This window comes from Pezoporus occidentalis, unplaced genomic scaffold (genome assembly GCF_034315485.1).
Source record: "Pezoporus occidentalis ecotype Australia unplaced genomic scaffold, CSIRO_AGI_Poc_V1 ctg128, whole genome shotgun sequence".
Classification (NCBI taxonomy): Eukaryota; Metazoa; Chordata; class Aves; order Psittaciformes; family Psittacidae; genus Pezoporus; species Pezoporus occidentalis.
In genome coordinates this window covers 1,128,312-1,142,847 of record NW_026913082.1, presented here as the reverse complement: position 1 = coordinate 1,142,847, position 14,536 = coordinate 1,128,312, and the positions used below count along the sequence as shown (strand labels likewise).

General features: G+C 40.2%; 2 long non-coding RNA genes across 2 annotated transcripts in view; both read right to left on the bottom strand.

Annotated features, from left to right (window-relative positions):
• The window catches only part of LOC134158212 (uncharacterized), a 95,002-nt gene that overhangs the window by 19,515 nt on the left and 60,951 nt on the right, over positions 1-14,536 (bottom strand). The window lies entirely within an intron of this gene.
• On the bottom strand, positions 5,123-13,658 carry LOC134158211 (uncharacterized). The gene is made up of 3 exons (XR_009962650.1): positions 13,419-13,658; positions 13,153-13,334; positions 5,123-5,853 (listed from the first exon to the last, which is right to left on the bottom strand). It is a non-coding gene; the product is annotated as an uncharacterized LOC134158211 (long non-coding RNA).

Below are 14,536 nucleotides of genomic sequence, written 5' to 3'. Positions count from 1 at the left end.
CAATTCTCATTAGAATGGTTTGTAACATTCATGTCCTGAAAACATGAAGAATAGAGACTAACGGATTAATCCATGGAGAGTGCTACAATAATCTTTACCTTCTCCTTGCTAGAATAGCCCTCCTACAATCCCCTTTCCTTTATTCAACTTCTAACAAACAAGGAAGCCAAGCTGAAAACAATTCATTGAAATTAAAGTGGCCAAGAATCTTAAGCATGCCTCTAGTCGTATGGTGCGACATAGGTAATGGCACATCTGACTGCTCCATTAAGTCCAAAACTACCTTATAATATCTGCATGTAAGAGAATGTACATCCGAAAAACGTTTCCAATATTTACATTAGATACATTTTAATGAAAATGCACTATAAAAATAAAACAGCCTGTACCCACAAACCCATCACTTGCATAATACCAAACAGCTGAGATTGGGTGGAATCAAATTTCATTCTTTCCAGCTGCAGTGATTTTTTAAAAATTAATTTCAAGTGATAGCATTTATCATCATGTACTTTTCTAAAAGGAGAATACATTGACTAGTTCACTGTATTTTAAAGCTCCTGTGATAAAGCCAGGAATTAGACATTTGCATGTGAAAAGTTCTGCAGAGGACTGCTCTTAGGCCAGTAATTCTGCCAGCTTCAGCATAGTGACCAGTGAATAGAAGACGACATTATACACATTTCATTTCTACTACTTCACCAATAATCTGACTGAAATATATCCATTGTAGATGCTAACTGTATTTAGAGATTAACTCTATAAAGATCACAGAAGTGATTAAATAACTCAGTAGGTGACTAGACTCATTGATGTAGGGGATCACTTTTGGTCCAATGTTCCCAATTTCATTGCCCATGACCTTGGAGCAGAAAGTCAATATCTGTGCTGCTCTAAAACTGGCATTTCATTACACTTCTGCTTTGCTGCTAAAACAGTCAGTACAGCCTGCACAAGCCACTATCCTTTCAGCTGTCCAGCTACACCGTTTGTAACTCATAATGAAAAGCTGCATACACTGATCTATGAACACATATATCAGCATATCCATCTAAAACAGCTCTGCTCAAACATCATGCAGGTTTATAAATTAGTGGGAAGGGGCAAGATGTGTCAGGCACAATTCTGATACAAGATCTGCCCAGTAGTTCAAAGCTTCTTAAACTTTGCAGTGTCAGATGCTTTCACACTGGTGAACAACCTCATTTTAGAGAGTCTGTAGCATAGGCCTAGCATGATTATTTATGAGACTTGGATAAAAAAAGCTGCCCAAGACCAGGAAGTGAACTGCAATGGTATGAATTTTTCTTGGGTACAGGTGAGCTAGCTCAGCTGTAGTGGGTGTTTGAGCCTTACCTGTGCATGAGAGCTACAGAGGTTTCTATCAATCAAACACATCTGGAAGGTATTAAGCAAGTGAGCAAGTGCTTAAAATCACCTTCCTCCATTAACATCCATAACATCCCTGGAATATTACATATAATTGTATGAATAATGCCAAAATGGCCATTCTTTCAATCCTGACTGGACTGCAATGTCACATAGAGGAAACACAACTATGACTATTCAGTGTCTGACAATGGGGTTATCCAGAGAATGCCTTCCTTCCTGTACCAGTTGAGTGGCATGATGTGTTGTTGGTCTCCAAATCATACTAAGCAAGCTGTATTAACAGACAGAATTAACCAAGTGTACATCAAAAGAGATTAGTTAAAACTTGACTTAAAATTTGGTATCCAGCAGGTAGGATTTCAATTAGAGAGCCACTGCATAAAGAAGATGCACCTCTAAAAGTGAATATTCGAGTGTGAGCTTAGTTCAACTGAGAACCTAATTCTAAAAGATTTTTGCCCTGCAGCAAAAAGTTTGCTGGGCTGAAAAAAAAACAAAAATCAGATATATAGTTAAAGTAGTCCGTTTTCAAAGTATTAAGAGCAGTGAATTGGTGTTTAAAGACTGCAACACTACAAAGCAATGGAGCCTTCCAGTGCCTTGCCTGGCAGGAAGAGTATAGAATTGAACTGAGCATACACAGCTTCAAAAGAAGTAAGTCTGCAAAGTCCCCTTGACTTTTCTATAGAGGTGGAATTAATATAATTGCATCAAAAGAAGCCAGAGTTCTCACCCCACTTTCCTTACCAGCAGTGACTTTTCAGAAGGAGCAGAAAGGAGGAGAGGAATTGTAGAATGTGTATAGAAACAGAGTCCTGTAACGCCAGAAAGGGCAGGTGACAGGAGTGGCAGATTCAATCTGATTTGCTTTTATAGTTCCTCTGTTGCAGCAGCGTTGGCATCAGGGTAGTTTCATCTCTACACATCAGCAGCTCTTCTCCTCCAGTTTCACTTCTTGCTCTCCCCAAGGGGAACGCTGGTCTCACCCTCACCAACATAAATCCACATTTGGTATTTTTAAAGCTAGTAATACGAGCGAGTTTGAAACCGTAAAGCCAAGAGACTGGGAGTGGTTGGTGGAACACTACTCCACACAAATGGCAGTGCCTGGGTACAGGGCACTGCTCCCACCTTACTAAAAAGGTGCAATCTAGTGGAGGCCTGGGTACAGCCAGGCATGAGTAGGGTCAGCTAGGTGTAATACTACACAAATCCTTCCAACCTTTTCATCATTTCTGCTGACACCAGAAACTAGTATAATCCTGGAATACACTAATGCTTAGAATTAAGGGCATAGATGTGGGGAAGTGAGAATCTTATTTCTTAGCATTAAGCTTGAAGATCCATCCAAACTACCCAAGAAGAATTTTCCAGTAGACTTTTATTACTCTGTTCATAACTTTCTATATAGATGATAATTAAACTGTTACCATGTGAGGCAGTTAACTTTACATCACTGCTCAAAAGCAAACACTGCTTTTAAAGGAAATATTCTGGTCCATCATATTTTATTTATTTTTGAAAGAGCAAATTTTAGTTGAAGACACTTCTGTCTGCAGCACAAGACAAAGAATCAAAGACCAAAATAGGGATTTTATAATTCAGAGCAGTTCCACATGGCTGCCTATTCAACACATATAATTCATAACCAATCCCAACCCTGCTTACTCATTGTCATGTACCACTTATGGATTGGATTTTATCTGAAATGGTATTTAAATGGTCGCTAGCAGCATTTTAATATGAATCTACAGAAGTTTGATCACACAAAGTCCAATTAATAGCCCACAGGTCTATGTAATCGAAAGACCTAACTCCAACACCTGTTTTGTATTTAACAGCAGGTCACAGCAACAAAGGTTGATAGAATACCAGAATAAACCAAAACTCTGGGTGAATATTCTCCCTCCATTGAACTACTAGCAGATGAACTATTAACCCCATGATGAAATTAACAGGGCACTTGAATTACTTTAAGAAAAAAAGATGGCCTTTACTTTACGTTCATAACTTGCTTTCTTTTACATTTAATTTACAGTGCAGATTTAGTGTGTACCTTGGCTAGATCTGATACTATTCAATCCCCAAAACAACTCTTTAATGTCTGGATCAAACAGACTCCCAAAAGTGTATTTTTCTGAAACAAGTTTCCAGTAGGGTTTTACAGATCTCATAGAAAGTGCTTTATAAACTTGGAGAGCTAGCACCAGAAAAAAGTGAAAATGGTTAAAACCATTTAGGTTTCTGGTTATTTTAGACAATAGTTAACTCAAAGACAGGAGAATGATTTAGCCTTGACTGCACTAACCCTCCACAGAGGGTGCTCCTCATGTGCAATGCTGAGACATGACAACAAGAGGAGCAGACATGGCCTTCCTGAATGATGCTGCCATTGCCAATGGGAAATCTATGTCTTTGTCCTGGGTTCAGCAGTAGCAGTCATTTTTCTCCTTCTTAGTAGCTGGTGCAGAGCTGTGGTTTTTGACTTTCAGCCTGAGAACAAAGCTGATGACACCGATGTTTTTAGTTGTTGCTAAGTAATGTTTATTCTGACCAAGGACTTCGAGTCTCATGCTTTGCCAGGAAGGAGTGGAAGCCTGAAGGAAGCAGAGACAGGACACCTGACGCAAACTAACCAAAGGTGTATTCCATACCACAGCACCTCATGCCTACTATATGAACTAGGTGGAGTTACCCAGAAGGCCCAGATTGCTGCTTAGGTCAGGCTTGGTTTCAGTCAGCAGGTGGTGCGCAGTTGTATTCTCTTTCCTTGTTGTTCCTCTTATCATTATTATTCTTGGTGGTAGCAGCAGTGGTTTGTGTTATACCTTAGTTACTGGACTGTTCTTATCTCAAACAGTGGGAATTAAATTCTTTTGGTTCTCCTCCCCATCCCTCCAGGAGTGGTGGGAGGAAGAAGGGAGGGAGTGAGCGAGTGGCTTCATGGCTCTGAGTTACTGCCTGGGCTTAAACCTTGACAATCTTTGACATCAGTTCCTCATCTGAAGCAATTGTTCTGCCTGACACAATGCTCCTGATCCCCAAGCTGGGGAAAAAGGCCCAAAAGTGAAAAGCAGATGGTGTGTCCATTGCTCTTGGCTACATCTCACTATTATAGGACCTGCTGTTAAACTAAAGATGTGTGCAGGATAGTCGAGTGGTGAAAAGCCACACATTTCAAGCTAAAGAGTTATGTGATCACACAGACACATATGCTTGACACACATCAAGTCAGGGAAAGCTCCAAATACTAAGATGGTGATGGTGATATTGCCAGCCTGCTCCAGAGGAACATGCACCACTACATACCAGTTGATCTGGTAAAAAGAATGCATTTCCTTAGTACGGCTAGGCACAGTCAATGCCTAGAGACTAACATGACCTTAGATAGCTTGCATTTCTCAAAGTACGTTGTTACATTTCCATCTGAGCCTACTTCATTAGAAAGGAAAACTGAAATACAATGCATGTCTTCTTCCTCCATCTTCCAATGGAGGAATCATACCACAATTTGGTGTCCTAGCATGAACTGGAGCCTAAAGAATCAGCCTAACCTTGAGACTTCAATATAAGTTGCAGCCTTCGCTCACATGATAGTCTGAGAAATGCTGAATGCAGGTGATTGAAAACAAACGTGTTCTCAAATTATAAAACCATAATGAACATTATGTGTTTATAAATGTTTAATGTATTTGTATGTAGGCATACACATGAAATGATAACCCTCTAGAAGAACATCTAGATTGAAAACCTGGTGTCATTCTTCCTGAACTTCTCTCCCTCTTAGTTACCGTTACGTACACTGAGGCCGAGACAATGTTCGTCCACACTTACACATACACCACAATTGTTATCTTAATCAACACAGCAAGAAGTAGATAGAACTTAATCTCAACAAAGCATCTAATCAAAATAGTGTATTTTGATCTAAACTGAAATAGTCATTCCACCTAAAATAAATACCAAGTGTGAAGTACCATGCAAATACAGTACCTGTAAAGACTGTAAATAGCTGTATGTAAGGCAAAGTCAGAAATAGTAAAACCAGGGTTCTGCTGAAATGAAAATTTGGAAAATTGGTGTAAGTCGGGGGCAAGTTCTTGCCTATTTCTGTTCATCTGTGGAATTCATTACAGGCAAAAATGTGTGAGTTATTCCATGTGCGATTGTGTCATAATATGAGAAAGATATTCTTGTACCAACAGCTCCTTAACATGCCCGCATCACTGAGCAATATTGTGAAGGCAGTTTAGATTTAAGACCTCTTATTTTTGGGCATACCTGGAAACACAAATCACCAGACGAAACCCCCACATATTTCCACCTATTAAAATAAAGTTTCAGCATCACATATCTAAAAGAGCAGAGCAGGAGGCAGTGTTGTCGTCAGAGATGTAACGCATCAGAGTAACAGAAACTCGGGCTGACAACTGGCTGGATTTGTTCAGTGTTTGGAACAATCTAGTAGAAACAAAAGGAATTTAGAGCTTAGAATTGTTTTCGATTGTTATTTTCCAACTAGAGCATGAAAAATTAAAAAAAAAAACAACACAAAAGAGAAGAATCTATTGGAAAAGATGCAACACTATCGGCTTTGGATCAAAACCATTGTCTCGTTAAAACTGAAGATATTTCAAAATCACGGTCGATGAAAAGAGTTCAGACACCCTATTTATTGTAGGTGCTCCACCCAGTTTCTTATTCAGTAATATTTTACTCCTTCAGTGAAGGTTTTCAAATGATCTTATTGAGGATTTTTTGAAAAAGTTACGTCAAAGTGGTAACCTGACATCTAAATAAGACTGAAATATGGAGAAATGAAAGCTTTTTCTACAGCTTCTGTGCATTCTGACAGACAAAACCAAGTCAAAATACCACATATCGCTCATGCCCTGCAATCTGCAGTTGAAGGCTTAAACTTCAGCCCTCATCCTGAGATGCTCATGCAGTCAGATGCATAGAAGCAATTCCCTTTGAGTTCAGCAAGGCTCAGCCTCATGGTTTGGGGTTTACTGTACATCCTGGCTCATTCTAGCACAGCAGATGCCAGTATATCATGGCAGTCAGAACCAGAGTTTTTACAGCAGGTTCTTAACTATTCTTTTTAATTCTACTGCAGCTGGGAAACTGTTTGCACTTTCCATTAGACATCTTGGACTAGCAACAGCCTTGTTGCTAAGCCCTCATCCCTCCCATCCTGCCATACACTCAAGCCCAACATTCACAGTGGCTGTTGGCCAGTGAAACTCAGGTGTTCGTGGTCTTCCTCTCCCTACCACCCACCATGATGACACCGTAACGCACCTAGACTGGGGAAAAACTGTTTGGAAAGCAAGAGCTCCAAGGTTGTTTAGACATTGATCATGCTCTTCTTACTTTAGACATTGTTCATTTAACTTCTCTAAGTGGAGAGCTTGGAGAGCACCTGCAATGCAAATCCTGAATCATCAAAACCAAAAAGTGTTAGTCCTTGACTGTTTTGGAGAGCAGACGGACACTGTTACTGAGGCCCCAGGGCAGATTGCAAGTATATAAAGGCGCTTTTCATGGTCTGGCACACACTTCACTAACTCATTTTTGCAAAATGGTGTTCATGCCTTCAAATGTTATCACACACTTCCATCATCCTAATTTTTCTCAAGCCTGGTTACAAGGGACACATCTGTTCTGGAGGATCTAGAATTGCCCAAATCCTACTTTCATACTAACTCTCTGCTGCAGAATCTGTGGTGCCATGAGAAGAGATTAACCTAAAATGTCAACATATTCCTCATAGGACATAACTGAGGCCTAACACAACTGCTGACTCAAAACCACTACCTAGCTCTTCATAGAATCATACAGTAGTCTGGGTTAGAAAGACCTCAAAGCTCATCTAGTTCCAAACCTCCTGCCACGGGCAGGGACACCTAGTGACAAGGAGACAGGGTCTCTCATAGGAACACAGAAGATAAGCTTCTAGTTACAGCCTGGCTTGGCAAAGAGAAATCATCTCTAGAGGAGAATGAAAGAAGCAAACACGAGATTTCTCTCAAGTACACAAGTTGCCTTATAAAAGGCAACTGACCTTTCTATTCCTTCATAAATAGTAACAACAAATATTTACTCTTTTAAAAAATTGGTTGGTACCTAGCAGGAAAACAAAAAAGCAATATCATAACTGATGATTTAGAGCTGATATAGCTGCATGTCTTCATTATCTGTTGCTGTCTATTTACTGCAAACTTCTCAGACCACATTGGTCATCATCACACATGCATGGGGTGGCAGGGTAAGTTCCTTAGTCCACTTAGTTAAACTTAGATTTCAGATATTAATACACAAGGCAGTGAAAGCATTTCCAAAGATCAGGAAAACATCGTTTGTTTTTAAAGTGGTAAAACTATATGACAGCCAATCTGAACCTTCACAGATTTGTAAGTAGGTAGCTATAAATCGCAGTATATTCTGACATTCTTTACCAACTATAACATTAAGCTGACAAATTATACTAATACAGTATGATTTCAAGGTGTATCCACATTTGCAGCATGTGTAAATTTCTCAAATAGAATCCGATGTTTGCTAATATGGTATGATCTAAGTTAATAAGATCAAATTATGTCTGATCATACTACATTAGTAAATGTCACATCAAATTAGTCATTTTCAGAATTATAATGAAGCACAGAAAGCAACCAAAAATAACTTTTCCAACACAAGTAAGCAGTGCTGAAACTGAAAACTGAGCTAAATACCAAGCCCCTAGAGAATGCTTTTTGAATTCAAGGTTAGCTGAATTTTCAGTCTTATTTCAGAGAGCTGTCACACATTACTTAAATAATGGTTCAAGTCACAGTAGAGTCTTGTCCAAAGGTCACTAATAGGGGCTGAAGATAAGGTCAAGAACTAGGAGAAGCTGGCAAAATCTCTACTGAAAGGATGTTAGCTCAGGGGTAGTCATCCGTCTGCATGGTTGTGCTCATTGTAATGGCTCCAAGTAGGAAAATTCATTAAAATCCACTGAAAGGGAATTTTGAAAGAGAAAGCACTTTAAATAGGAAGTTGCATAAACACTTATTAAACTTTCCTCTTTTCAAGTGTTTTACCTGGAAGGTTGTAATTAGGCTTTGTAAGATTTATTTTTCTTTTGTGTTACTGAAACCAAATACCTGTCAGGTGTGCATTTAATATCATCTCATTTATTTTAAAACAGAGTGGGTTTGGTTTCTTTGAACACAGTAGGAAAACACTAACAGCTTCTTAGCTCAGGAAGTCCAGAGTCCGCCCTCAGCAAGCTCCTCAGCCTGACATCCCTGGCCATATGCTGGATCTCTGACCCACAGGCTATTTTTTCCCATGTTCTCCTGCCAACGTGGGAAGCTTCCTACACATTTCCTCCATGTTCCAGTATGTAAAGGTAGAAAATATGTCTCAAATACCCACATTTAAACTGACCTGTCATGCAGCAGAGGCTTCCCAAATAGGGTGCCCACAATCTTAAAGCCTACCCTAAAAATAGAAGGCTGAAGTCAGTCCTGTCAGGCCTCAAGGATGTCTCACGCATAACCTTTCCCAGAACCTTTAACAAGGATAAAAACCCCTGGCATAAGGCAGAAGCATAATGAGCAGAAATCTGAAGAAACATTCAACTGCCCCACGTTCACTGGGAACGAGAGGAATGTCAGCCTCTCCAAAGCTCCCCTTCGTCTACTTCATTGAGAGACTGCAACAAGAGGAAGAAAAATCAACCCAAGACAGCCCAGTAAAGGCAGTATAGGACAAGAGAGATTTCTTCTGCAAAGCTGAGCAGCCTCCCTGTTGGAGAAGGAATTTTGCCCCTATGCCACCAGGTAAACCAGTGTCTAGGATTTCCCCAGGCCATTGCATCAACTCCAAGAGACACAGTTTTTGTCCCTTTTGATGAGCTAAGAGACACTGGAAGGCAACAGATACTTGAGTGATTTCATTTCTATGCCGAGTTAAAATATACCTATACAGCTACAGCTCTCTAAGTCTTCTGGATAAATCACCTTTATTCCCAGCTGAATAAATTAGTACCAGTGAAAACACTGCAAGCTCCAAGCTAAAAGCACTTTACAGAAAAGTGTTTAAGAAAGTGAAGGCCAAGGTGGTGTTGGATACCTAAGCGAGCAGTTCAGTGGGTTTTTAAAAAGGCAGATTAAAAAACACACTAAAGATGTCCACTGTTAAAAGGAGAATTTCTAGCTATTTTCTCAGAAGGCGGAACATATGTTCATTATTGTGACCTATAGTGTTTAATATTAATTTTCTTGATTTAGTATACACTGGCATATGCTTCAGAGTATATTTTCCCCCACAATGGCTTTACCAGTTCCTATTGCTCATGAGCTTTGTTTATTTGCTTGATATTTGTTTCTTTTTAATCCAAGCTGTCTGCATGAATTTTAACTGAATTATGGGTGTTTATATAAGGCTGTCTGTTCAGGGACAAAGTTGTTGATCCCTAGAGAAAGCATTGTTCCTATCCTGCCTGTATTTCAGCAGATTAGGTTTAAACCAGACCTATCATCAAAATACACTCACTAGCACACAAGCTTTACATGTGTTTTAGTTTGAATGGAGTTGTTGTAATAGTCCAGCCTTTTGTTATTAGCAATTATGAATACTTCTGTTGGATTCTGGTATGCCAGTGGACTAGGAACCCTTTGTAGTCTTTAAGCTAATGTCTACATTATTCTGCATTTTTTGCTGCTTCTAATCCTTCCCCTATCCTGAAGGATTTTAGCAACATCTTACTGACATTCTGTTATGATACTTATTTTCCCTTGAGCATGTGGCAATTTCATTAGGTACCTGAGGATCGCATAAAAATCAAATGACAACATAAGCTCAGCAAAAAAAAAAAAAAAACAAACCAAAAAAAAACATTTCTACTTAGCTCAAGACAAAAATAAAAGCACATGGGAGGAGGAGGGGAAAGAAAGAGAAAAATAAGTGAAGCATTATTAGCTGCATTTTGTTTAACTCTTTACTGGCTCTGTTTTGTGGTGGATCTCAAATGGTGGCTGTGCAGGAAAGCCCGTAGGCAGATCACTCCTGACTCCTGTGGTTGTCCACAAGCCTTTCTCCAGCCTGTGGCCTAGGACAGGGCACTGTGAGGCCAGGAGTATCCCCTCTCCACTAACTCTGCTGTGGAACTGGCAGCAATAAGTGTAACTTGAAGGTGGCAACATTCCCTATTTTTGTATGGCTGCCTTTCCCTCTTTCATAAGGAAGCACAAACTATATGCTGTAGTGATGTCCTTCCTCCACCTTGCTCTCCCCATGCCTCCCACCTACTCCTTTTGGCTGAACACAGCTTGAAATTAAAGTGTTGGAGGAAGTCAAGTGAAATTACACAGGATTGGACCTGATGACCCAGAAGACACTTCTGGTGTTTTCCCAGGGAAATTGTTTCAGCTAATCCTAGAAAAACACAGTCACATGTCACAGACTGCTCTACAAACTTCTGCGATTCTGTCTCTGGCCAGATTAGACTGCTTTGGACTGCCTAGCTATTTTAATGGGACAAGGAAGAATTTCCACCATTTTAGCAGGGCAAAAACCTATCCTTCTCATTACATCAAGTTAAACAAGAGGTTCCTTCTCCTTGGGACTATTAATTATATGCTTGAGCATTTTCTGAAACATTATTTGGCTATACATAGACACAACTGATGAGGGTTGTCCTATTGACCTCTGCTTGTAGAATCCAAGAGCTGCTCTTCTTACAACCTCATTCACATTCATTTGAAGTAGTCAGTCAGAAACTCAAGAGCTTGGACATGTAGTGTTTGCATTTACCAGATAAGGAATCTGAATATAGCTAACATCATCTAAAAATGGGTATAAGTCAGGAGTAAACCACTCAAGCCAGCTTTCTGTGTAGCATCACTGTACAAAAGTTTGAATATACGTACATGTTCCAGCTAATTAAGCACAGTTCAACGACACCAATACAGTAAGCAGCATCGAAAAGCTGGCAACAAAGAAAACTACTTGGCAGAGAAGGCACTGTGTGCTGCTAATGCTGTATGAATAACATTTTAATTAAAGCCAGGTTTTCACAAGTCACAAGCCCCAATCTCTTGGCTTTGGCTTAAATCCTGGGTAATATTTCTGTTACACCCAAGCCCCCCTCTTAGGATATAGTATTGCTATGTTTTTACATACACATACACCCTGGAGAAAAATAACATCAGTAAACAGCAACATCAATAAAAAGCAACATCAATAAAATAAGCTTTTCATACATTAATTTATGGCCACAATGCATGGATGGTACCACACAGGCCTTTGCCAGGCACAGAAAAATGGAACGTAAGCTGGCCTTGTAGTGTGTCAGTACAGCAGCTGTGATGGATCACATTTTTCCAAAAAGGAGATTTTTAAATTTGAAAGTGGCTTATATAAAATTGGCTTAAAATGAATTGGTGCCAAATTAAACTGAATGCTTTCTAAATTCTTTCTTAGAATAGGGCTAAAAGACAGCAGAAACAGCTTTTGCTTGTGTTTCAGTATCTTGAATGGGATTTTCAAAGCAAAGCATTTAACTGGCCAATGCTCATTAGGTTGAGGTGAGAACTGGGCAAACCTGAATTGGCTTTGATAAATGCAGTTTAATATTAGGAGTAGAAATAAAAATTCTCCTTTTGTTTTTAAAAGCAAGTCATGTTTACGAGCAAGAAAATTAGAACAGGTCTTTGTTCATCGCAGGAGAATTAAGATGTATTTGAAACATGCAAAACCTTTGCTTTTAATTGCTCCAGAGTTACCCACCCTGAGTGCTTGCCCTGCCTGACCTTTCCAAGAAGCAGTCCTTCCCTCTAAAACTGTTCACACCCTTTGGACACAAGAGGCGCCTACATCAAGACAGCCATCTAGGAACAGACCAGCATCCAGGCAACAGGAAGACTTAACCAAAGAGGGGTTTTAGTGAACAGAAGAGTTTCTTTCACTGCAAGCACAGCAAAGCTCTGTGTGTCCTGGCTAGCCCAGGCAGATGCTACAATATCTCAGTTTTATTATCTTCAGCATTACTAAACAATCGATTCCGGCCTCATCTAGTGCCCTTGAATTAAGCAGTGTAACAGCATTTTCATCTTTGCTTCCTAATGAGCAGCTCTCAATGACCTTTATGAACCGAGGTTGGCCAAGTCTATTATTCTTTGTTCAAGCACATTACGCAGCCCAACAGGACAGAGAAGACTAGTTCTACTGCTCCACTTACTCTAGCAGCAACCTAGTGCTTATTCTGTGACAGGCTGCTCATTTTAAAACTTTTCAGCCACTTGTAGCATTAGATGAAATGCAGACCTGTGTTTAAGGCAGTGGAAGACAAGGGTGGCCTAGGATTTAAGAGACCATCCAAACCGTAATTTTTCTTCTGTTTCTTTGCCAAAGCTAATCCACAGCTGGCCTGTGCCTACAGCACAACAGACAGACAGACACAAGGTTCAGCCCATTCTTTGGGCATTCACCCCAGGGTGGGATTAGACAGACACATTCAGCATCTATTTTCTTCTGTAGAGCTGTTTGAAAAGAGACAAAGAATCTCCCTATTTCCCTCTTACACGTGTGCATTGATAATTAATGAGCCCTATACAGTCAAAGTTCCAAGAGACAAAAACCCCATGATTACTCACTCTTTTCTCATACTGTACAGACTGTTTTCCATACCCAGACCACATCTAGCTAGAAGAATTAAAATAAAGCCCTTCTCCCAGTCTCTCAGCAATTCTGAGGATTTATCCATACCTTATAAAGCTCCATGTTACCAGAATACTCCTGAAAGTCCGCTTGCTACTTGCAGAAATGAGTAGTCAGGTGGACACCAGCCTCTTCCCATGCAGGACACATGAAGCACAGAAGGGTTGCAGTGAGGTGTTGTTACCGGGACTGAGTCCTGCTCTGGGGAAGCTACCCCTTTGCTTGAAGACCTAGACATCAACAAAGACCACCTATTAAAAAACAGAAGTCTGAGGTCTGCAGACATTTGTGTATAAAGCTTTCTACTAAGATACCTTATGTTATCTCAGACCTATTGTTCTGTTTCATCAGTATTTGTTTCTTTTCCTCCCATTCCCTTCTCTGGTTTAATTTCCTGAGAGGTCTTCTGCCCATTTAATTTTTTCTTTTGTGGAAGAAAAAAAAAGCACAGAAGCAGGAAGCAAACAGAGCTTCCTAGAACCAGCATCCAAATAGTCCCCTCAAAACCCACAGCAACCAGGCTTAGAGCATAGCAAAAAAGGCAATTCTGCTACTTCACCTAACTACACTCATAAGAGAAAGAAAAGGAAAACAAGTTAAAAAGCACAATTTTCTCCTTACCTCAAACCCTCACCGAGTCCTCCACCCACGTCAGCTTCAGTCAAACAAGCTTGCTGGAGCAAAGGGAATGTACAAGGGAATCCCCTAATTCAGGACAGCTGTCCCTGCCCTGACACCCCACCATGTACTTAGGGCATGCAGCTGTGGTCCCTCTTCTGCTAGGAAGAAAGACTTAATCCCTTTCCTGCTAATCCCAAATGAAGGCTACAGACATGAGAGCAGACAAAGTGAATGAGACCAATGACTTTTTATGAAACCTTGTGCATGTGATTGCTATCAACTTTACAGCTGAAACAGATTCGATGTCCAAACAGAAACAATTGCCAGACATTGCTCTTCACCTGTGAAGTGACCACACCACATGCTATTCCAGTTCCCCCTTTTTATTCCAGTTTTCTTCTTTTCTGGGATTTCAGCACCTGGCAATGAAACATGGTCTCCAGAGGTTCCTGAATGATGCCGAGTTCAGTAGATCCACATCATACAGAATAGAGATAACAGACGGTGAGTTTGCATTAGTGTGATGGTTCAAGACAGATAGACACTTCAAAGACAATTTCCCAAAGGCCCCCAAATTCAGTTCATCCTGCAGAGAGGTGCAGAACATGTGAAGTGGATTGCTTAGGTAACTTCAGAAGTATTACTCCATGTGCCAGAGGAAAATATCTCCCTGATAGCAAAGGTACCACCAGTAATTGCAAAAACCAGGTGGCAGAGAAAGATGGGGTAGGTGTTGCTATGGAATAGACCGTGTTCTTCATTCGGGTTAATGTGCTAGCTGAAGACGGAAGGGAGATTGTGCAAATCTCCC